Genomic DNA, 25,439 nt, shown 5'->3' with positions numbered 1-25,439 from the left:
CCTCCACCAAATGGCCCTGTGTTTACTTCTTTTCATATTTTGACCCCATGCTTTTTGGCTGAAGCATAAAAGAAAAATCTGAAATGTTTTCTCTGACATTCAAAATCTCTATTCCTACAGAAGAGAATTGCATCAAACTAGCCTTGGACTCTCAACAGAGTGGACAGCAATATCTCTGCTTAGAAACCCGCAGGTGAAGGACGGAGCGAGCAAGAGAGAATCTGTTTCTCATTAGAATTCTTGGCAAAGCATTTCGAGGTGCATCTGGAAAAGCAGGGAGAAGGACTGCCGTCAGGTTTGTTTAATAAGCCCCTTTCTCCCCTCACACGTCTGTTGGCTTTCCCCTCTAAAGGTCGTCTGGGACCAGGTTTTCCAATCCCTCCGTATCCCACTCATGTGTCTGCACATAATCTGGGTATATTGCATATAAAGTGGAGAATCCAAATAAGGAAAACTCATTTCACTCTCATTTTCCTACATGGCAAATAAGTTCTCCCTTGGACAATCTCACTTTCACAGACGCAGTGCATACCAAGGAGAGGAGCTGACGCTAAGGGTCCCGTATGGTTATTTGTGCAGGATGACAGTCTTCAAGGTGATACCACTGCTTTTATCTGAACATCACAACACGTGTTTGAAGTAACATGTCTTCATTTCACAGATGGGGGAAACAAATAACAACAACAACAACAAAAATAATGAACAAAGCAAAACCAAAACAAAACCACACCTGAGGGCCAGAGGGAGTAGGTGACTTACACAGTCAAGGGGCGCCAAGGCTGGGACTAGACATCTGATCCCTGCCCACCCCAAGGTATTATAGATCAGACCATTCTCCAAACCCCATCACGTCTTCTTTCCTGGATGTCTCAGGTCTTATTTTATTTTATTTTTTAATTTCAAAACAAATTAGGGGGTACAAGTGTTTTTTGATGTCCATTACACCACTTTGAGACCATATATATCCCTCATTTAGCTCCCACTTATAAGTGAGAACATGTGGCATTTGTTTTTCCATTCCTGAGATACTTCATTTGGGACAATATTCTCCAGTTCCATCCAAGTTGCTGCAAAAGACATTATCTCATTCCTTTTTATGGCTGCGTAGTACTCCATGGTGTGTATACACCACATTTTCTTTATCCACTCGTCAGTTTGTGGGCACTTAGGTTGATTCCATATTCTTGTGATTGTGAATTGTGCTGTAATATATGTTTGGGTGCAAGTATTTTTTTTATAAAATGACTTTTTTTTCCCTTTGGGTAGATACCCAGTAGTGGGATTGCTGGATTGAATGATGGATCAACTTTTAGTTCTTTGAAGAATCTCCATACTGTTTTCCATAGCAGTTGTACTAGTTTACATTGCCACCAGCAGTGTAAAAGCGTTCCCTTTTCACCATATCCACGCCAACATCTACTGTTTTTTTGACTTTTTAGTAACTGGCCATTCTGACAGGGGTAAGGTGGTATCTCACTGTGATTTTAATTTGCATGTCTGTGATGATTAGTGAAGTTGAGCATTTTTTCATCTGTTTGTTGGCCATTTGTCTATCTTCTTTTGAAAAAAATCTGTTCATGCCTTTTGCCCACTTTTTGATGGGGTTTTTTTCTTCCTGATTTGTTTGAGTTCTCTGTAGAATCTGGATATTAGCTGTTTGTTGGTGTACAGTTTACAAATATTTTCTCCCATTCTGTAGATTGTCTGTTTACTCTGTTGATTATTTCCTTTGCTGTGCAAAAACTTTTTAGTTTGAGTCCCATTTATTTATTTTTATTGTTGCTGTTTTTGTTCTTGGGGTCTTAGTCATAAATTCTTTGCCTAGGCCAATGTCCAGAAGAGTTTTTCCTAAGTTTTCTTCTAGAACTTTTATGGTTTCAATTCTTCCATTTAAGTCTTTAATTCAGGTTGTAGTTTAAATGCCGCTTCCTCCAGGGAGCCCTCTCAGATCCACCCGCCCTCAGGTTAAGTTGGGCCCTCCTGTGAGCAGTCTATATACTTTTTCTTTATGGCACTTGTCATAAATTTTAATCAGAGGTTTGTATGATTATTTGCTTAATATCTCCCTCTCCAGCAAGACTGGAAGGCCCTAAGACAGCAACTGCATCCAGTCTTCTTCATCATTATATCTGCATGACCCAGCACAGTGCCTAGGACATGATGGGCCCCCAAAAAGAAAAATGTTTGTGAAATAAATGAACAAATGAATAAAAAATTGCTTAATGAAGTGGTGAAGGCTGAACCCAGATTGGCTTCCTTACTTTCTTGGTGAAGTGTCCAAGAAAATTTCTGGAGATTCTGTTGTTTCTCATTGACATTGTATGAAGACCTTTTGCTAAACACTGAGAAACTTCCTAAAATGTTAGAGGCTGGAAGACTGTGAATTGAGCAGGATTTCTGCTTGTTTCTGGCCTAGGATCATAAGGGATAAGTAGACCAGGGGTGCCTGCAGAAGTTAGCTCAGGCCCATGATTGATATCTAGCTGTCTGACCCAGCTGTGTGTCCTGGGGGATATCGCTGCTTCCTGAGAGCTGATTTAGTTTGAGTAATGGGCTAGTTCTCCCTGGCCTTACCAACAGTTCTGTGGCTTGGGATAGCTCCAGCATTTAGCTGGCCAGCTAATGATGCCAGCATCAAAGGGTGGTCGTGGCACACATCATCCAGTTCACGTGGGGAAACTGAGGCAGGAAGGAGAACTGATTTGGCAGTGACAGAGCTGGGACCAGAATCCAGGGCTCCTGTCTCTTTGTCTGATACTCTCTCCAGCACTGTTCAATCGATCAGAGGGTGGGCTCAGCACTTGGCATGTGCTCAGTGCTATCTGTACTAGATTCTGAAATGGATACGAAAAGTCTTGAAAATTAAATACACAAAAATTAAATACAAAACATAAGCATAGACCATGACCCCACATTCCAAGAACTTACAGTTTCACTGGAGACTGAAACAAAATTCTTGAAATGACGGCCAATGAAATATTGCAAGTCCAGGCCATTAACACTATGTTATGTGCAAGACAGACTCCAAGCACTGAGAGTTCTAAGAGGACATTTGACAACTACGCATAACTCTACAACTCTACCTTGAGTGTAGCTACGACAGGGAGAGGTTTCTGTATGTCAGGAAGTCCTGGAGGGTGCAGTACAGTGGTGAAGGGCACACGGTCTTTGGGGTTAGAGACCTGCAGGCTCTGTCACTTCCTGGCTCTGTGATCTTGGGCAGGTCGTTGAGCCACCCTCAGACTTGATCTTCTCTTCTGTAAAATGGGTTGAGAAGATAATAATGATATTCATAGGGCTGTTGTAAGAATTACATTCATGTAACATTTTTCAGGCATAAGTTGACATGCAATAAATACTAGTCGTCATTATTAATAAAAATAAAGCTACATGGAGGTAGAATGGGTTATCTCAAGGAGGCTATGAGTCCTCAGTCACCAATAGTATTTGACCTCTGGCTAGAAATTATAGAAGGAACTCAATTTTAGAAGGGAGTAGATCATCGAACTAGGTGGCATTTAAGGTCTTTCCCGATACTGATCCTAAGATGAATTTTCTGGACATTTGCTGGCCTTTGAGAATGACTGTGTGTTGGCCAAGGGGGAGGAGGGGAAGGGTAGTGTCCTAGAATATGGGAACAGCATGAGCAGAGGCTTGGAGGAGGCACAGAGCTTGAAGTCACTGTATTCTTACTTACATATCCAGAACTTCATCCTACTTGGGTTTTCTGAGCATCTTGTGGAGAGGTACTTTATCTACGGCTTAGAGGTCCAGCCAGGGGTTTGTAGTAACCCTGAGGCCTTCCACTTGCGTGTGTCAGAATTTCATGAACTATTGAGGGAAGGGAAGTTTGTGATATGATTTCAGCATCAACACGGATGAGTTCTAACCATGATGGTCTCGCTCCTGCTCATCAGGGCAGTTTGCCAATGGACCTACCCGGCTTCCTGATGATCAGCTTCTAAACTCAACTGAAACAACCTTCCTCCACCCAAAACGAACAAACTGATGAGGTCCTTTTACCTCATTGCCTTGCCAGGCCTCTGCACAAATCACATGGGGCAGCATTCTCAGAGCCGGAGCTGGTGAAGGGAAAGCATTTCACCAGGAAGAGCTTGCTTGACGTGCACATGAGTTTATAAGGCATCTTTTTAGTAGAAATCATAAAAGTCTGCTGTGACGTTCAGTTACCCTGAGATCTAGCTGTACAATCTGTACAACTTCTACCAGCAAAATGAACAGGGGAGGGGAGTGGTTTGGGATTACCCCAAATGGAGATTTCTGCATTTCTGCCCTGGGACCCAAGAGAATGTGGTCTGGACATTCATCTCAGAGAGGCTAGGAGTGATGATGACCTAATGTGCAAAGTAGCACTTGAAAAATTTGCAGGACTGCTTAAGAAAACCTAACTGGAAGCAACCTGGATGTTTTATAGTCTCTCATTTCAGTTACAATTGCTGCTTTATCTACAGTGCAGAGGGAGTTGGCAGCTGGAAGGGATGTGGAGTGGGGAGCTGCCCCCGGAGGCCCCAGTGGAAGCTGTGCAGACGGCGAGTGTCTCACAGAGGAGAAGGATGTCTGGGATTCCCCCCTCACTGCCTGTCTTGATGCCTGGGGACCTCCTGAATGAGGGGAAACCACACGCTCCTTTGTGGCATTGTACACCTCTCAGACGCATGGTTTTCGTAGCTCTCTGCTGTGCCGGGCTTTGTCTTTTGAAGCCACGGCCAGAGGAAATCAATTCAGCTGCTACTCCAGAGGGGAAGCCAGACAGAAGGTCATTACTTTCCTCGCTGCTTACCAGGGCCCCATTCTCTATAGAGATGTGTGTCCTTCTGCAACAATGGTGGGCCCAATCTTGGCTTTCAGCAATGATTTGTGTCTGCCTCGTTTATCACGGCATCCCCAGTACCAAAGATGATACCAAGTTCATAGTGGACACTCAAGCACTACGTGGGATGCAGATGGACGTTCTGTGCTATGTATATGTTAGTTGCATGGCCACCAAGAAGGTGCGGTGGGTATTGCATGTATCTGGGAGCAAGGAGGACTGGGATATGTTATGTTTATCCCACAGAGAAGCAAGTTTGCACAAAGGGGGGGGGGTACAGAAGAAGGTGGAGGTAAGGGCCCTGAGAGCCAAGCATCCTCTCCCATAGTCTTCCTTCCTCATCAGTGAGCAGGAGTCCAAAGGATGCATTTCCTGTCCTGTCATTAGTCTGGGACTGTATAGTTTCCTCACTTGTCTAAAGGGGGCAACAGAACATTCCCTCCCTACCCCAAGGGGTGTTGGGGAGATAAATGACAAGGACAAGTTGCCACACTGATGCTGGGCTTGATTCTGATGACAGGACCAACCCCTCCCAAGAACTAGTGCCCAGGAGCTGCCCAGCATCCTTAGGAAATTTTCTTGGGAAGAGTCCAGAAAATTAACTGCTCATATATCAGTGAAGGCAGTAGCTCCCACCTACCACATTTCCCCCAGTGAGCTCAGGCTCCTGGACACTGAGAACACACCCATCCAAAGAGGCACAAACTGAAGCAAGTTTAAGTGTAAGCTGCTCCTTCTACACAGTGGGATTGTTTGACCAGGAACATCAGGGAGAGGGGCTCTCATCACCTGCTTTCCTTCTATAGATTAATGCATATGCCTGAATAAAAGTCAATCCTGAAAATGGAGCTTTATTCTTGTCTGTTTCCAAATGAAAGGATTAAACAAAAAAACTTATGGGGCCAATTCGAACATATAAACTTTTAATAATATAGATGTAAAAGTCAAATACTACTAATGAAATACTGCTAATGATTTCTTGGCTTCTTTTTTAACAAATTATGTCAAGTGATCACCTTCCCAATCTAAAAATGGCATTGATTAAGTTCCTTTGAGGGTTTTGTACATTTCCTAAATAGTATTTTGTTATTCAAAATTACAGTTATTGAAACAACACCCTGTAATTTGGAGTCTGCCTAAGGCTATTCCCCCTTTTCTGAAGAATAATTTTAGGGAAGTGGCATATCAACAGTACCTTTAGGAAAAGTGATGCTCCCTAATTATTTAAATCTTTGCTTCCTTCCAAAAGGAGGACTGATAATGGAATTTCCTGGATGCTAATAAGGGCTTTCAGAGGGTAGCTTCCTTCTAGGGGCTTAGTTTCTGATACATATCACATCACTGCTGAGCTGTGGGTTCAGTCTATTCAATGGGTAAAGAATGTGTTTATATTAAATAGAGGCAGAAGAGACCAACCTGGACTAGAGAATTTATCCTTCCAGGATATTACTGTACTATACAAAATTGTATAAAAATTAATTTCTAAAGTCCTGGGCACAGAGATATCTCTGTCTTGGTGTACCATAGTTGCTTATGAAATTTTAACTTAATCCTGGAAAGAAAAGTTCTTTTAATTGGAAAGTTATGGAGGCAATAACAACAATTTCCATTTATTAAGTACTCCTTTTTGTTAAATATTTATTGTGTGGCAAGCATTTTGCACAGGACTTTAAATGCATTATCTCATTTTTTTTTCTAGCTTTTGGTATTAAACTTTTAATTCATTCATTTTCAATCTTATTCTTCCAGTAATGTATGTTAAAGCTATAAATTTGCCTCTGCGTACTGCTTTGTTTGCACCCCACAAGTTTTGTTATGTAGTTCTTGCATAGTTGTTCAAGCCTAAACATTTTGTAATTTTTATTAAGACTTTGTCTTTAACCCACAGTAAACTTAGTCTCAGGGGAAGAGCATTTGGCTGCACAATCAACTTAGGGGTGGTATGTTTATTTCTAATTTAATAGCATTGTGCACAAAAATATTATTTGTATGCTATAAATTGTTTGAAATATCTCAAGACTTTCTTTGCTAAAATTGTCCACATGTGATTGAAAAATATATATATTCTCCACTTCAGTGCAGGCTTCTATATGTCTATATTGGGTCAGCTTTACTTAATGAGCTCTTCATATCTTACATAGCCTTGCTCTTTTCTTTATCTTCTTGATCTAGCAGATCCTGATAATGTATATTAAAAATCTTCCACTATGCATATGAATGAACTTCTCTATATAACTTAGCCATGTTAAGTGCATACAGGTTCACCATTGTTATATATTCGTAATGGGATGTTGCTTTTATAATTTTGTATTATTCTTGATTATTCTTTCTTTCTTTTTTTTTTTTTTTTTGAGACAGAGTCTCACTCTGTTGCCCAGGCTAGAGTGCCGTGGCGTCAGCCTAGCTCACAGCAACCTCAAACTCCTGAGCTCAAGCGATCCTCCTGTCTCAGCCTCCCAAGTAGCTGGGACTACAGGCATGCACCACCATGCCCGGCTAATTTTTTCTATATATATTTTTAGCTGTCCATATAATTTCTTTCTATTTTTAGTAGAGATGGGGTCTCGCTCTTGCTCAGGCTGGTCTCGAACTCCTGAGCTCAAACGATCCGCCCACCTCGGCCTCCCAGAGTGCTAGGATTACAGGCGTGAGCCACCATGCCTGGCCTGATTATTCTTAATAATGTTTTGGTCTTAAATTTCATTGGGTCTGATATAAATATTGTTAGACATGTATATTAATTTCCTAGGGCCACCGTAAGAAATCATCACAAACTGGCAGCTTAAACGAATAGAAATTTATTCATTCACGGTGCTGGATGATAGAAGTCTTAAATCAAAGTGAAATCAAAGCCTGAAATTGGCAGAGCCATGTTCCCTCCAAATGCTCTTGGAGAGGATCCTTCCTTGTCTCTTCCAGCTTTGGGAGCCCTAAGCACTCCTTGGCTTGTGGCAGCATAACACCGACCTTTGCCTCTGCCATCCCGTGCCTGTCTTCCTGTGGGTCCGTGTGTCTCTCATCTTCTTATAAGGACACCGGTCATACTGGCATCAGGGCCCGGCTTATTCTGGTATGTCCTCATCTTAATTGATTACATCTGCAATGACTGTTTCCAAATAAGGTCACATTGTGAGGTACTTCAACACGGGCACATAATTCAACCCATAACAATTGTTTCATTTTGGTTAGCAGTGGACTGGTGTATTTTTTCCTAACTTTTTATTTGCAATTTTTCTTTGTGGTTTTGTTTTAGGTATATCTCTTGCAAACTTTGCTCATTTTGTTTTATCTAATCTGATAGTCTTTCTTTGGATAGGTAATCTGTTTACATTTACTATAATGACCTATATTTTAGCTTATCTCTGCCATATTTTGTTTTCTATTAATATTTACCACCCCTTTGCTTTGCTTTGGTTTTCCTCCTCCCATCTGTCTTAGCCTAGACTCCCCTCTCCCACCCCAACCACCACAAAAAAAAAAAAGCAGACTTAGATAAGGTCTTGTCTGAGCCCTGTTTATTTTAGGAAATGATTCAAGGAACAGGAGTTGGGAAGAATGAAAAAGGGATGAAGGAAAAGCGGATTGCTACATGGGCACATAGGGCTCAATCCCACTAGGGACCCTTGGAGAAGGTGTATAGAATGCACCTCAGCTCTCTCCTCAGAGATGCTGATGTTGTTCTCTGAATGTGGCCATGTCATTTTAATGTGCTCTTTCTATACCCTATATCATTGTTATGTGTTTACAGCAGAGGGTATTCCTCACAGCATGAATTTACACCACTTCCTGGCTGTCTGTCATTTAGCTTTCACATAATCCTAGGAGGGACTCTATCATCCCCATTTTAGAAATGAAGCAACTGAGGCTCAGAGAGGGGAAGTAACTTGCCTGAAGTCACACAGCTAAAAAGTCATGGAGCCAGAGCTCCAACTCTCGTTTATTTAATTCTGCAGCCATTCCTTCTGCCCTTAAGCTCTACCCAATGTGTGGTGTTGGGTGTGAGTCAGAGCCAGCCTATGTTTCCTTGAGTCACAGTGTCACTTCTTACCTCAACCTCCTCAGTCCTCAAATAGGGATGCAACTCGTTCATAAAGAGAAACGATAAGACCAAACTTCTAGACATCAAGCTACTAAATGGCCTCTGTATAGGATTGAATCCAACTCTGTCCAAACAGGAGTATTCTAGAGAGACTCTCTGAAAATTACGGAGGCCAAGAGATTTCATAATCTTCATTTAAAGAAGGGGTTTTTTGTTTGTTTATTTGGAGTTTTTTGGACCATGACTTTATCTACTCCCCAAAGGGTGTGGACTACTAAGTAAATCAGGTAATTATTGACGAAGTGACTGACTACTGTGATTGAGAAATTAACCATGTCTGGTTTCCTTCTGTAGGCTCACTGGAAAAGAATGTGAGGTATTTTCCCCTCTTCTCCTGAGGCCTTGTGTCTTGGGAACTGTGCTTTTCTTGCTCCAGGGGAAAAAGTTAAAGGCCTTTCTTTGATTTTCTAAAGGTCTGGAGACCTAACACTAATTGTTAGAGATAGAGAGGTCTGGGGAGGGGGTGCAGGGTCTGGGGATCATTCAAAGGTGGCCGGACCTTGAGTGCTGGGCCTCCTACCCGGCACCCTGAAGGAGCAGGGCCTTTGGGGGGTGGCTAAGGGGAGGTGCTCCCGAGGACTGAACGTTGGCAATGTCGCCGTGAATTTGGAGAGGATGCTGTGAGCAGCAGCAACAGCCTTCACGGGTCCACCCGGGCTTGGACGATGAGCAACTTAGCAGTGACCATCACAGACCCGAAGCCCTTCCCCAAGGTTCTGGATCCTAAGGCATCGGAGTTCTGCATGGAAGGAGAGGGAGGGGCCTTGAAAGGGGCTGGAATTGGGTTTTACGAGATCCTGGTCGGTGGGGTCTAAGTATGATCTGATTTAGAAAATTCACGAAATGTGTCATTTCTTGCCCCAAGTGGTGTTGAGCTATTAATGCCACTAAATAAATTAATTAATTAATACCACTAAAAATGACTACATCCTGAAGTAAATTTTTCTAACATATTGGGTAAAACAGGTCTTAACATTTTTTTAAGCCCTTGGAACTGGTTGATCAATAACTGACGCAACATAACTATTCCAAGCCCTGCTTTTAGTTTAAAAAAAAAAAAAAATCCTCTATCCTGGTAATTTAAACTTCAAATTACCTCCAGATGGGGCTTTTAAAATGCCCCGCGATTAAATCCGCCTCAAAGGGAGTTTCTGTGGGAAACTTCACTGCCTCCTAGGGCAGCCTGCGGTGCTTTTTAAAGGCTGGGGATCTAGCAATGCAATTTAGGGGCTCAGAACCTTCATCTGCATGACTCAGCCCTGGGGCCCGGGACAGTTGCCCAGAGCTGAACGTCCAACTGGAAGCGCCTCAGGAGGAGCTCTGGGAGGTATCTCTGGAATCTCACAGCGCTTTCTCACCTACCCTTATTAGACCAAAGAGGCAGAGTCGCAGGGGAGGGGGCCGCTGGGCAGAAGGCAGGGCCCGCGGGGAGGGAGGAAGCCTGTGTGTGTGTCTGTGTGTGTGTGTGTCTGTGTGTCTGTGTCTCTTATGTGTCTGCATGTCTGTGGGTCTGTGTGTGTTCTGTGCATGCTTCTGTGTCTCTGTGCGTCTATGTACCTGTGTGTCTCGCTATGCATCTGTGTCTCTGTGTGTCTGCGGCGGGCAGGGAGGGCAGGAATGCGTTCGGGGTCCTGGTGTGCTAAGAGCAGGCGGTTCACAGCAGAGGTGGGCCAAGGCCTCAGTCCGGAAGCCCCCTCTGCACCTGCAGACCACCTGCAGCCCCCTGGCTGTGGCCTGAGTGGTGAGCAGGGAAGGAAGCATGGGCTGGACAGGCTGGACGTGAACTCTGCTTAGTCTGAGAGGGTTGGGGAAGAAAGGAGCAGGGAGGAGAGTGCGTGGGGTGCAAGCCTGCACCCTCCTCGAGGGCCAAACTGCGCGGCAAAGCTCTCAACACACAACCTGAAGGTTTCCAGACTACGTGTTGTGAGGGTCCTGGCCGCCCCGCCCGTGTTTGCGCATGCGCCTAAGCAAAGGTACCGCACGCTCACATTTTCTTCTTCCCAATCTTGCTTTGGGAAACTCTCCCTGCGCCATGGGGTGCAGATGAAGAACATGCTTATCTGCGAGTGCCTGCTTTGGGTAGGCACGCCTCTCCATCTCACTTAATGTGCTTAACTGTGACAGTTATCCCTCTTTTACAGATGAGGAAACTGAGGCTCAGACAGGGAAAGTGAGTGGCTCAAGATAACAAGTAGATGATGAATGGCAGAGCCGAGGCAGAACCCAGGTTTGCTGAATCCGGAATCGTTGTCTTACCTGACAGTCCTCTACCTCTGGGTTGCCCTCTCTTTACATTTAGAAGCACACACACACACACACACACACACACACACACACCTGAGAACCCTTTTATGACACACTATAGCCCAGGCAGCAAGAATGTCCACATTATGGTAGTCTCTGTTTATGATACATGATACATACAAAAAAACCAACAGAACTGTAGGTCTAGTAAAGGCCATTCTTTTACACCTCTCTCCTCTTTCCAGGGTTGGGAAAAGAGTTTCTCATTAGCAGTGTTAAGAGCGTGAGCTTTGGAATCAGACAGCCTGGAATTTAAATGTCCATTTATTAGCCCTGTGACTAACACTCAACCTCTGTAAGCTTCAGTTTCCTCCTCTGTAAAGCAGGATAATAGTAGTACTTACCTCATTGGCTGTTGTGTAGATTATATGAGACAGTGCCTATGGGTGTACAGCATTTGGCCCCTGATAATCACTCAATAATTGGAAGCTATAATTATTCATAACAATAATAGTGGTAGCAATGAAACCAGCTCAAGTATCTAGATGATGGATCCCAAAAAGCAAGGTGAACTCGGTACTCTGTAGCAACAAAGATGTGACGTCTATGTTATTACCAAAAGCCTGGAGGGGTTGCCAGGACCAGAGAGAAAGAGGTGGTGAACACAGTGGGCTGCCCTCGGAGAGGGAGGAGACAGAGATCGGGGACCCCTGACCTTGAGGCGGCAAGTTCTGTGATTGATGCGAATGGATGCCTTTAACTTCTGCCTCTTCTGTTCTCAGAGTTTTCATGGGGCACACCAAGTGCTGGACACTAACATAGACAGGACAAGGATGACCCAAAATAAGGGCTGGAAGCCAATACTGGGAGGGAGGGTAGAGGGAAGGGGCAGCCTGGTGCCAGGTGCCAATGAGTGTATCTGCTCTTTCTCCCCACCACCTGTCAGCTGGGAATTCTGCATGTCATCAGTGCAATAGACTATGACTGCCAGAGTGAAAACCTAGTTACAGACCAGCCATGGCTTCTCTCAACACCACTATATCCAAGGGGAATGCATTTTTAGTGGTTTTATTGTCTTGATTAACAAAAAAGATTCATGAATGCTTTATAAAATATATATTAAAACAATTCAGAAAAAGGATGAAAGTAAAATAGAGTGTGGATTTTTTTCAGGACACACACACATACACAGGTATATAAACTTTTTATGATGGAAGTTTTCAAATATACACAAAAGTAGCATGAACAGCATGGTGAACCCTCACTGTACTCAAGATCCACCTTCAACAAGTGGAGTGGTGTGTTCATGAGAGTCCCAGTTAAAGCAACATGGCTTTTAACAGTTTTCCAATATGTTAATGGACTCCAGTGACTCTGTAATGCCAATGTATTAAGTCTCCTGATATCCAAGCACCTGAAATTATTCTCCATCTCATTCCCCAACTGCCTTGAGCACCTATCTAAATGAAGTGAGAAAGATTAAATGAATTTGCCCTAAATCATACAGGAAGCTAGGCAAGTGCCTGAAACACAGGAGGTTTTCCCTAAGAGTTGAAAAAAGAATAATAGCAGAAGAACTAATGATTATCGAGCACTTACTATGTGCTAGGCACTCTTCTAAGTGCTCTACCTGTATTATCTCACTGAATTTTCGCACCAAGCCTGTGCTGTGTGTTCTATCTTCATCCGTGTTTTATAAACGAGGACATTTGACACAAACAAGTTAAACTACTTACCCAACTTCACAGTTATTTAGAGGCAGAGCAAGGATTTGAACCCAGACTTCCTGACTCCAGAACCTGTCTTTTTAACCAGTACACTGGGGAGTTTTCTGAATCAGGTAAGCCCTGAAACAAAGCCTGATATGGGCAAAGTGATTCCTGCTGGGACAGGTAAGGATGGAGAAGAAAGTTGCTTTTATTTTATTTATTTATTTTTTTTTTTTGAGACCAAGTCTTGCTCTGTCACCTGGGCTAGAGTGCCGTGGTGTCAGCCTAGCTCACAGCAACCTCAAACCCCTGGGCTGAAGCGATCCTCCTTCCTGCCTCAGCCTCCCGAGGAGCTGGGAGTACAGGCAAGCGCCACCATGCCCAGCTAATTTTTTTCTATTTTTAGTAGAGACAGGGTCTTGCTCTTGCTCAGGCTGGTCTTGAACTCCTGACCTCAAGGGATCCTCCTGCTTCGGCCTCCTAGAGTGCTAGGATTACAGGTGTGAGCCACCGCGCCCAGCCAAAAGTTGCTTTTATTGAACACTCCTGTGCAATACACAGAGACCGGGCACTGTGTTAAATGCAAAAACCACAACCTTGCACAAAGCCCATCTCAACTTTACACAAAAAATACTTTTTCAAGGACATCGGCCCAGCAACTAGCTATCCAAGCTCTGACTGGCATCACCCTTGTCATCAATCTTTGTAGCTAAGTATAATTATTTCACAACATTTCTGTTTTGAAATGTCCTGTCCTAACAACCCCCTACCGCAGAGCTGTAGAACCTCACGTGGAGCTAACATGCATCATCCAGACTGGCGGAGGCCCTTCCCGAATGAGTGTCCTGGTTCCTTAGTGCCACGCCCTGAGTAGGATTCTATGTTCTAAAAAAATATATAATGCCTTGTATGTAATTATGCATAGAAAAAGTCTGGAAAAATATCCACCAAATATTAACCCATCCGTGGTGGGAGGGGGTGTGGGGGCAGTTATCAGAATGTTTCTTTTTTGGGGGCTTATCTCAATGTTTACATTTTTCTATAATGAATATGGATTACCTGTGTTCCAGAGAGTAAAGGTAGGAGAGGAAAAGAGAAAGGAAGAAGAAAATGCTACTCCAAAGTGCCCCTCAGCAGCTTGGGGCTGGGGTGGCGCTGAGGGCAGGCGGCGGGGCCTGGGGCAATATGAGCTGGGCAGGGCCCTTGCAAAGCCAGCTCCTCTGGCCACCAGGCGACGGCCGGCTCCATCTAAGGTTAGTTTCCAAAGGTCATGGTGCGTGGGGCTCCCACCCCGTCCTCACAGGACCCTGTGGCACACGGGACACAAAGCGAGGCAGCTTGTGTAAAAATACACACTGCCACCCAGCTCTGGTTTCCGGAGGGGTCTGGGGCAAGGAGAGGCAGCCGCATTCTGACACCTCCTCCAGTCCACACTCATTTGGCAAGTCCTTCCAGGCGGGGGCTGTTTGTTTTCAAAGGCTGCATCTTTGGGATTAAAAATAACCCTGGGTTCAGCTTGGCTGTGCTCCCTCTGCCCTGGTGACAGAGATGGGGGTGATACTCCCAGGCTTGGGGGATTTTCAGCCTGGACTGCATTTTAATCCACCAGATTCCCCTGCTCAGCTTGCCACCCTCATCCTGATGCCTTGATTAAAAAGAAGAGGAGAGGAGAGGAGAGGAGGGGAGGGGAGGGGAGGGGAGAGGAGGAGATGGGAGGGGAGGGGAGGGAAGGGGAGGAGAGAAAAGAGGAGAGGAGGGGAGAGGAGAAAGGAAAGGGAAAGAGAAAGAGAAAGGAGAGATTCGCAATATGTAGGAAAGTTACAAAAGCTCACCGGAATAACAAGTCAATGCTGCTAAAATAGCAAGAGAGAAATCTTGACGAAAGTGATAGCCCCTTTATCAACTATTAAGCACCATACAGATACAAGTTCTGCTGCAGCGGCGAGGTAGAATTTGAAAGGTGCCACTAGCCCTGGCTTACCCCCAAACAGCTTTGCAAATTGCACAACCCACCATTGAATTCTTCCCTTCAGACTAAAAAATGGTGTCCCCCAAAAGTTCCCTGTTAAAATATCTGGAAAGGTTGGTGCTGGTGGTTAGAAGTGAGACTTTCTTATATTGTCAGAGATCTTTGCAATTGAAAAACCTTATAAATACAGGGCCTCACTTCCATTCTGATCCTTATTCTCGCGGCTGAGGATCCACAGATAGTTTTAATTAGTATTTCTCACAGTCCATGAAGCAGCCTCGGAGCGAGTTAGTGGCAGAGGCTCAGCAGTGGTGAGAAGCCCTCGCTCCCCCATCACTGCCCGTAGGGATCAGATGAGCTGCTCGGCTCCTGGGACCCTGAGGAGGAGAGCGGGACAGAGCTTGGATGGCTTGGAACAGAGCCCCCCTCTGGAGATCTCTCTAGGGGGGGTTGTCGTTTAGAGGCTAAAGACAGCCTCACCCCTTCATAGTTTTACCTGGGGCCGTCTGCTTCACAGACAGTAGGTGCTAGGGCTGGCTACACATCCTACAGTTGGGCTGGCCATAGGATTCACCTGAAGTTCCACCCGCAGTTGTTCTCTGATGCTGCCCAGAGCAGTGTTGAGCAACAAGGTGTGATAGATTATTGAGGTCTGCCCTTGGTGCCAGATCCAGGCATGATGAGACGTGTGATGTGTTTCAAGTGTTTGCCATCCCTGCCCCCTACCACCTGGTACCCCACAGCAAGGGTAATGATGGGAGTGGCCTGTGGAGGGGGGTGTGTACAGCCCACAACACCAGACACTCCTTGCCTTGACCGCAGACAGCTGCACAGAAAGCCTGCAGGCGATGCAGAAGCTGATAGGCACAGCTTCCCCACCTGGAAGATGAAGTCACACTGCTCATCCGGTGCCCACTTGGATGCCTGTGAAATGATTGCGGGAAATGCTTTAGAAGCCAGGTGTCACATGGATCTTTAAAAAAGGCAGTCTGGAGTATTCAGCCATGTTCCTTTGTGGTCACTGATATTTTGCAGAGTCAGTGTGGAGAAGGATCAGGATATGAAAGATTGGGTGTTGTAAATGTTTAACTCACAGGAGCCTTTGGGGCCAGCAGGAGGGCTACAAGTGCTCTTGGGAGGTGGCTGTCATGGCCCCTGAGAGTTTCTGGGAGGCTGGACAAGAAGAGGGGTTACTCTTAGGAGGACGGGACAGCTCTGGTGGCCCCAGACCTTGGGCCCAGGGGGCTTAGTAGCAGTGAATGTGGCCCAGCAGTTGCCTCCCCTACATACTAGTAACTGTCCTCCAGGTATCGCTGCCTGTGTGGCCCTGGCTCAGCCCGATGTCCTGCTCTCAGTCTCCAGCAGGGCCTTCTGCAACCCACTAAGCCTTCTCTGCCCCACCTGCTGTCCTAGCACACCTGCTCAGGCTTATTCCAAACTCTGCCCTTCTCAAGCCCCTAAACTCACTCCCTCGCCCCCTGAACAGATGATCTCAGCTCCTTTTTTATTGTAAAGACAAAGGCAGAAACCCCTCAGATTTCCTCTTTGCTCCTAATATGTCTCTACATTCATCTTCTCTGACCTGCTACTACTGTGGAAGGCTCGTCCCCCTTTTCCAAGGAAAGCCCCCTACACCTGTATCTTTCATGCCATCTACCTGCTGTTCCCTCCTTCCCTGGGACTTTCCATCTTTTCTCTGTCCAGAAACACTGTCCTGCCTCTGAGAGCTCCCCTGGCCGGCTGTAACATTGCCTTGCACCTGGGCCCACGGAGCCACCTCCCAACACCTCCCTTCCGTTGGCTGCCAAATACAGGGTATCTCTGGATGGTGGGTGGGTTGGTTGATTGATTGCTGCAAAAGCTGCCTCTACCTTCCTGCCCCCAACCACCCTCACTCTGCCTTTGAGCCGCAGCACAAAGGGCTCCTTATCACTGAGCCCTGGGCTCTGTCTGCCCCTGGAGTCTCTTCCCTCCAGCCCACAGACTGCTCACCTGCCCTTTCCCTGCGGTTCCCATGCCCTGTGTGACCTCAGATGCCCAAGTGTTCTCTGAAGTTTGAGTACAACTCACTTCAGAATCTACAGTGCGCTGGAGTCCACTGAATCCCAGATCTGTCCCTCCAACCTGAGGGATCTCAGGTCGTCACAAAGCCTCTGTCTCCTGTGTCAAGTGGTGATAATAATACAGTTATTGTAAAGACAAAATTGGATGATAAATGTAAAGTGTTTGCACAGTGCTGGATAATATTAAGTAATCAACAGATAATAGATATTATTAGTACGAATTATCTGAAAGAGCTAATGCATCCTCCAATAGCTCTGGTTATGGGCAGCTGAGTACCTCAGTAGGTAGCCAGTTTATTTTTGGACATCACTCCTGTTTTTAGCAAATTTTTCCTTATTTATTTAACAAATTCTGACATAGTGCATGCTATGTGCAAGGCACTTTCTTAAGTGCTTTATGAATTTTAATTATTTGAACCCTCATAACAACACTGTGAGGTTTCCCTATTTTACAGCAGAGGAAATAATGCACAGGGAGATTAAGTAACTTGCCCAAGGTCAGAGAGTTAATAAGTGGCAGAGCCAGGAATTGAACCCAGGTGGTCTGACTCCAGAATTCTTGCTCATAACACTCTACACAACTGCCCGTTGGGTTGAGCTTAATTAAAAAGACATAAATTAACTCCTGCTCATGGGAGTGCTCTGAAGTTACACAGGACGGTTCCCACACTGATTTCACAAGGGCCAGACACTGCATCGTATTTATCTTTGTTTCTTTATTCATTCACTAGAAAAATACTCGTGGAATATCTAGTGTATGTTGGGCAATAGTATGTGCTGGGACTCAATGGTGACCAAGACAGACACGAGCCCTGCTCTCACGTCGCCGCCAGCACTTCACAGCGGCTGACAGTGCCTGGCACACAGTAGGAGCTCAACAGAGCTCTGAGAAACCGAGTGGGCACTGTCTTCTGCTGAAAAGCCCCATCCTGGGCGGCCCCAGCCGTCGCGTCCCCCAGGGGTTGCGGCAGGAACACAAAGTTTCGCTAGAGGGCGCTGCTCAGTTGGGCTGCCCCGAGGACTCACGTCTGTGCAAGAGGGGAGGTTTGGAGGACAGTCTTGGGGTTGTTCAGGGAATCCTAGAGAGTTTTAGAACTGGAAGGAATCACTCGAATTTTAGCAGAGAAGTCCTTGTCCAGTTCCTCTGAGCAGGCACCAGAACCAGGTGCCCTGACGGGGTCCAACACACGAGTGGCCACAGCCAACTGCTGGGCCCTGGGAGGAACTTCACAGGCAGGGACTGGACTCCCCTCTTGGATTCCTGACCAGCCAGTCGGTGCTGGCTCCTCTGTCTCTGTACCTGCCCTGAGGGCTCCCCCTTCTCCATCCCCGAAGTCTCCCTGCCCGGGCTGACACCAAGTGGGGTGAAGAAACAATCAGCTTCAGGCTTGGAGCACTTTAGGGTACACGGGCAAGATGCACCAGTAGCAGTGGCCTCATTGAGCTAAAGGTGGGGGATCCAGTGAGGCGGGAAGTGTGGCCTCAACCTGAGGGTGCTTACTTGCTTGTTATGAGCATGGAACATATTCTTCAACCTCGGTTTGAAGTTGGACCCGATCCTCCCAGCACGGCAGGAAGGGCTCTTCAGGGTCTGACCTAGAACCTTCCGGACCTCATCTGCCACTCTCCTTGCCCACTGCCCTGGTCTCCTCGCAGACTCAGGGGCATGCCTTGCCCTTCCTTTCCATCCCCTCTGCCAGAAAGGCTCTTCTCCCAGACGTTGGGGTGCCTGCTTCCTTCATCACCCAAGTTCCTGCTTAGATTTCACCCCCTCGAAGAGATCTTCCCTCAACACCTGTCTCAAATACTGCCAGCTCCAGCCACTCTATCCCCTTGTCCTGATTTATGTTCTTCAAAGTGCCAAAGTGTAATTTGCAAAAGTTGAAAACATGACTCTTATATAAAAATAGAATAAACACATGTCAAAGATTTGCTAACTCATTAATAAAGGAACTAGTAAGATTACTCAATGCTGGTTCCATAAGCATTTGGGGAACTGGGTGTTTATGGACATTAAAAGAAAAACGTGTTATAAGATTGCTAGGTTAGATCTAAAAGTGCTTACTGTCCTACAGGTTAATAAAACCATAACCGTTTGGATTATCCATTCTATGGGCAAGAAATCTACAAGTTAACATGTAACTCCCCAGTGTCTGGACTCCAATCAAATAGTAAATAGGAAAATCAAATATCCTAAAGAATTAAATAATCTGTGGGGGGTCCTGTTAAACAAAGAGTTCATGTGACTTTGAAAGAACATACTGTATCTTTTGTCATTGTTCTTCTGGATGGTTTTGTCAACAAAAGCATGCATCACTGTCTGAGATTGTCTTGTATATTTTATAGTTACTCTCAAACTATTATAATAAAGTCTCCACGAAGGCATAAACTTTATCTTAATAACAACTGCAGCTCCACATCTACTTCAGTTCCTGGTGCAAAGTAGGTGTTCAATAAATATTTGTTGAATAAAAAATATGTAAGATATTATCTAACCAAAATTGATATAATCAGAAGACAGAAAGTGGAATAGTGGTTACCAGGGCCGGGGAGGAGGAGAAAACGGGGAGTTACAAGTAAAAGAATGAGATATGGAGAAGTTAAGTAACTTGCCAAAAGTCACATACGTAGTGAATGGGAGAGCTGGGATTTGAGGCCAGGCATGGTGTGTTCCTAACCTTGGAGGAAGGAAGATCCATCTAGGGCCTGGATCTTGCGGACCCGAATAAGCGTCCAAGAAGAAGCAATCCATCTTGTCTAGAGAGGTCAAGGAAGGCTTCCTAGAAGAGTTGCAATGTGAGCCAGATACCCTTTCACAAAGATGTGCCACATCCACTGTCCTCTGCCGTGGCTGTAGGTGGGGACAGGAGAGGACAGCATACAGGCACCGTGGATGGTGCCTTCTCGTGCCTTTGTTTTAGGGGTAATGAGTGGGCCTCGGCGGCCTGGGTCTTTCCCTGACCTGGACTGGCCTAGCAACTGTAAGGAAAGGGACTTTTGCTAGTGGCACTTGTGCTCAGAATGCAGCCACCACTTTCCACTTGACAGGCACCAGCTCCTGTCACAGCAGCTTAAGGAGAGTGCGCTGTGCGCTGCTGGGCCCCATGGGGCAGGGTGGAACAGGCGGCACTTAACTACTTTATTAAACAGACAATGCACTGCACTTGGTCCGGCCAGCAGCCCACCAGGGGCACACACACTTCCCCTGTCTGAGCAACAGGTGTGGACAAGGGCTCACAAGGGTGGGTTTTTTCTACTCTTTCTTTCTGATTCAAGCCAGAGAGAGGCAATTTCACTGAAGATGATTCCAAATTGGAGCTCTCAAAATATTTATTCTGCTACTGCACCAGGACTGCACAGACCTGGCCCTGGAACATTACTCAGACGGGTCCACCCGTTGGAGAATTCAGGGCATTCCCGGCTCCAGCACACATTTTAGAACAAAAGGACAGGAGCAGGGGAGTATGCCTTTAATTGCAAAATATATGGTATTTATGTGTGGGCAGAGAGGAGGATGTTTAAGTGCCCCCTATCCTAAAAGGCAATGCACCAGATGACTTCTCAGCTGTCCCCAATCCGTAAACCACCTACCTCCCACTGGGGTCGTTGACCAGCAAAGAGTTCCTGCAGACTTGGAGAGGTTGTATGTCTGCCAGGCAGACAAAGGCTCTCCAGCTATTGAGGAAGAAGATCTCCAACTCCCACAGGCTCTTAAAGGAGGAGGGTGTTGACCAAGCAATTTCCCAGAGGCAGATTTGGTAAAGTGAAATATTTGTGGGTCAAATCCTATTTCCTGTTCTCCAATACAATGGCTCTTTCTTTAAAGTGAAAATACTGAAACTGGTGAAGACAAAGGTTATTGTCTCTGTCAATTGTGTTTGTTTAAAAGGAAGCAAATATCTTTTCAGCAGTTTTTGAAACCCCTTTATGACAATAGCAACAATGTGATACCTCTATTTGTGAGGGTCTGCCTTGGCTCTGCACATCCTATAGGATCTTAATCCTCAGGAGAGCCTGCAGGGACTCCCATCTCGCAGATGCAGGAGTGGAGGACCGTGTAGGGCTCCCACAAGGTTGTATAGATGGTAGGCTACAGGACCAGCCACGACATTGACATTCAGCCAGTGACATTGAGCCTTCAGTGGTCATTACACTGTTAGTCTCCAAATTTTACTTCTCTCTTTCCCTCCTCCAGAAATGTCAAGACTCATGATGCATGGGAGTTCAGCAAGACCCAAAGAGAGTGCGAGGTAAGCATATCATGTCCGTGACACTGAAAACCCCAAGAAGTCACACTTTCCAGTTGAATCATAACTTGCCTCAAAGGCAGAAGGCAGGCCGTGATGTTCTAAGAAGCATTAACATCCAAGGAACCCTGTCATAGCCTTTCTGACTTGTCTTGCTTCTCTGCGAACCAAGCACTTACGCTGAAAATGATTTGATGATTTAATGATTCCGGGTACAAGTTAAATGCTCTTACTTGCACCTAAAACTGGCATTGCATAATATAAAAGACAGTAAAATTAATGCTAATCATTTAAAATTTTAATTTTTCTTTCCTTAGCATGACATTAAGTAGCAAATTAAAAACACCAAGACAGTTGAGAGACACTGGAAGAAAGGAAAAAGCTTTATGTTAACACTATTTCCTTCCTGCGTTTTGAACAAGAAGTCCTTCATTTGCATTTTGTACAAGGCTCCGCAATTTATGTAGCTCTGAAGGCAATGCCGGGGTCAGAGTCTTGCTCGGCACCTGGGCAACCTTGGGCAACTCCTTTCACCAGCTGGACTCCCAGGTTCCCATGTGGAAAATGAGATACTACTTCACAGGGTTGGAGAGGGTTAAGGTGAGTACCAGTGAGGGCGGTGAAACATTTCCGATCGCTCAGGGTGCCGTATGAAGGGCTTCACTGCCTGATCTCATTTTCTCCTCACTACAAGCCTATGCAGTGGGGATTACTGTCCACTGCAGTGGACTCCTGTGAGAGTCCCAGCCTCCTGCAGCCACTGACACTTTCTCCAGGTACTGCATCCCAGCTCCGCTCTGGGGAACCATCTCTGCCCTGCTGCGTGTGGTCTTGGTGGCACTGTCTCCTATCCTCGCTTAGCCAAGCAGTGGCCATGTGAACTTGAAAGTCCAGTCAGGCTCTGTCCCCCAGGATTCGAATTCTTGAGAAGATCGGATTCATCCCTGCCCCTTGCCCAGGACTCCTAGTGACCTTGGTGCAGTGCCAGCCTTGGGGACCCCTCGAATAACTCTGGGGCCTGATGTTTCCGAGCCCCCTTTCTGCAGCAGTTCCCGCCATTGTGTGAGCTCCTATATTCAGCCCATAAGTCCCCCTTTGTTTAAGTGAACCAGTCCATTCCTGATACCTGTAACCCAAAATCCCCTCTGATCGTCCTCAGCTTTCAGATGAGGAAACCAAGCCCAGAGAGGTAAGTAATTTCACAGCAAGTGAGTGGCAGAGGCAGCAGGTACACCCAGGATACAGAGCCCTACCCTAGTCTGCCCTCAGCCTGGGTGCCTGATACAATGTCACTCAGTAAATGTTAGCTCCCTTCTTTTTTATTCCTACCACCCATGACACACTCAACTGCTGTTCTGGGCTGGTCTCCTCCCTTGCCACTCAGCAGGCTCTACCTCTGGTGCCATCAGATCACAGTCCTCACCCTGTGGGTCCCTAACAGAAGAGGCAGATAGAGGGTGGGGCAGGCGCTCCAGACCTGTGCTCAGAGCGTGGAAGCCACGTGGAAGATTTGGCTGAACTGTCTTAAAGTTAAATGCTACAGGATCAGCCCTCTTTTTAGGGCCCCAGGAGCCCTGGAGAAGGACAGATCCCCCAACCTCCACCCCTCCCACAGGCTGTGTCTAAGGAGAGCCAGCCCTGGTGGCTGTCTTGGACTACGAAGGGCACAGCCGATAGGACCACCACACCTGACCTCCAGGCCTTGCCGGCTGGGTGCACACACAGGGATTCACCCTGGCAGGTGGGACTGACTTCTGGGTGGCTGGCCTCACCCCATTTCTGTGTGAGGAAGTCTGGTTTGTCTGTAACAGGGAGCAAAACCTACATGTCTGCCTTCTCCTCCTCCCCGCACATTTGCTTTGTCTCCTCCTCCTCTGCTCATCTCGGCAGTCCCAAAGGCAGCCAGCGAAATTCTCGGGCAGAGACACAGCTTTGTACCTGGCAGTAGGTTCCACTTTCTCTGCCAAGGAAAACCAGTGGCTCAGGTGAAAATGAGCATCAAGAGGATAATGGTGACGGTGAAATACAGACAGTGAGATGGTCCTTAAACAATATACCATTGTTGTTATTGTTAAAGGTTGCAGTGTGTGTGCGTTTATTTCAAAGAACTCTCTTGTTAGTTTATTTGGTCCTTATAAAAACCCTGAGGTTGGTGGGACCAATGACAGTCTCAGTGGGAGATGAGGCCACTGAGGTGTAGAGAGCTGGCGCTGCCCGAGGTCACCGGTCTATCACACAACAGAAACACGACGGAGCCCAGCGCGTGGCCCAGCCCCATCTCTGGCCCACCGCCGGGTCCAGTGCTGCCGCTCAGCTCCCGGCAAAGTGTACGGCCAAGTCCCTGTGGGCAGCGCACTTCTCAGTTCCCTGCCCGACCCTCACGAGCTTTCTATTTGGGGCAACGTGAGAGCAACCATTTCATTTGAAAGGCAGACGCTGGGAACAGATTAAGATCTAAGTCATGACTTAATTCTTTCCCAGATGTCAGACAGCAGTTAAAATAAGGCGGTGTCTGTAAAATAAAACCCAACCAGCTATTCCGTGTCAGAAGAGCAGAGCCAAGGCAATATGCTTGTTTGGTATCTCAAGGTCCTTTGTGTCCTTGGAAAGAATGCCCGTGATAAGAAGCCCCAGGCTGGCACGTGGGCTCCAGGAGAGCAGGGGCCTCGCTGGCCTCGCTCACTGCTTGTTCCCATATCTAGAACAGCGCTGGGACGCAGTAGGTGCTCTATACAGATTTGCGGAGTGAATCAATGCTCGACTTCCACCACTTCTCAGCAAGATTGCTAAGCTGTCCAGGCAGGCGGAGAGGGGCTCTGCGTGGAGCAAGCTCCTTCTGTGTTGGGGACCCCACCGCTGTGATCTCGAGCAACCCTCACAAGAGTACTCTGAGGTGGGAGAGGTGTCAGGGGTGGAGAATCCGAGGCTCAGTCTCGCTGAGGGTAACACAATTAATAAAATGAGTAACTGACAGGGCTGGGACTCAAACTCGGTTCTGACCGACTCTAGGCTCTCTCCTTTCCCCACGGAGCCACACAATCATCCTCCAAGGCCCTTGCAGGTGCATGTGCCGACAGCACCAAAGCCTCTCTTACCTGCAAGGCAGCCGTCTGCTCGCGGTGCCAGCTGTGCAGTGTGACGTGCTCTCTGTGCCCCACCCCAGGGCCCCACAGCTGCAGGCGGAAGAGCAATAGCTATAGAGTCACGGCTCTGGAAAGGAGTGAGGACAAGAGTGTGTGTGTGGTTTCATATTTCAAATTAACAAACTAATGGACATTTAATCGTCATCTGCCTTTGGAATCCAAGCTTATGTCTATACAGTCTGGAAGTGCGGACAAAGCCCTTAAAATTCAGTACATTTGAAAAGAGAATCATGTAATATTCTCTTTATATTCTCAGTGGCTAATCCAACTCCCAGCACATAGTAGGATCTTAATAAACATTAGTTGGATGAATTTATTGGACTTGTTGAACAGTATTTGTGCTCATAAGAAAAACTAATCCAACATCGAGTATACGGCAAAATAACAACAGTGCTTCACACTGCTATTGCACTCTCAGCTTTCAAAGTACCCACAAGTACTTTATCTTACTTATCTTGGCCCCAAGGGGTAGGTAGACATCACTCCCATGTCAACAGACAGAAAAGCAAAAGCAGAGAAGTTCTATGATCTGGCCAAGGACCTGGGAGCTGTTACCCAGCAGAGGCAAAGCCACAACCAGACACTGGCGTCACGGGGCCTTCCCGGCAGCCCCCACGTGGCTCCCCACTCTCCTGTCTCCACTTGCATTTGGTCCGCAGACTCCTGTACTCCTACAACAGAAAAGCTTTGAACAGACCAAAAAGATGTCCTAATTTTCATCCTCACAACAAACATCAACCTAAACGCCCAACATACTTTTACAGACACTTGGAAGCTGCTTTTACAAACAGCACCAGAAAGACGGGCTTCACATAGAGAAGGATTAGAACTCCAAGGAAGTTTCCTTTTCTTTTTCTTTCTTTTCTTATTAAAGTCAAGAAGCAGTCTGTTGTACACGCACAGACTACTTTGCAGTGCTGAGCAAACCTGCTTCTCCACGGCATTCCTGGCAGAAGGTGCCAGCAGATCTCGGCGTCGAGGTGGGGAGGAAACCTGCAGCTGTTAATCCGCTGGTGCCCTGCTAGAATGCGAGTTGGCAACTCCAGAGGTCAGGATGAGAACTCTCTCAAGTTTATTCCCCAGGCAGTTAATGTTACCTAGGACAACTTTGATTGCCCTTTTGCCTGTGGGGGA

General features: G+C 46.4%; 1 long non-coding RNA gene across 2 annotated transcripts; it reads left to right on the top strand.

Moving 5' to 3' along the window:
• LOC138392439 (uncharacterized) lies at positions 1-23,179 on the top strand. Of its 2 annotated transcripts, none has more exons than XR_011234928.1 (3): positions 1-295; positions 21,111-21,165; positions 22,778-23,179. It is a non-coding gene; the product is annotated as an uncharacterized lncRNA (long non-coding RNA). The 2 variants fall into 2 exon arrangements; XR_011234929.1 differs by having other exon boundaries at positions 21,111-22,903; positions 23,053-23,179.
• Positions 23,180-25,439: the final 2,260 nt, after the last annotated feature.

Source organism: Eulemur rufifrons, chromosome 2 (genome assembly GCF_041146395.1).
Source record: "Eulemur rufifrons isolate Redbay chromosome 2, OSU_ERuf_1, whole genome shotgun sequence".
Classification (NCBI taxonomy): Eukaryota; Metazoa; Chordata; class Mammalia; order Primates; family Lemuridae; genus Eulemur; species Eulemur rufifrons.
The sequence above is the reverse complement of the archived record's forward strand: the minus strand, read 5'-3'. Positions and strand labels throughout refer to the sequence as shown.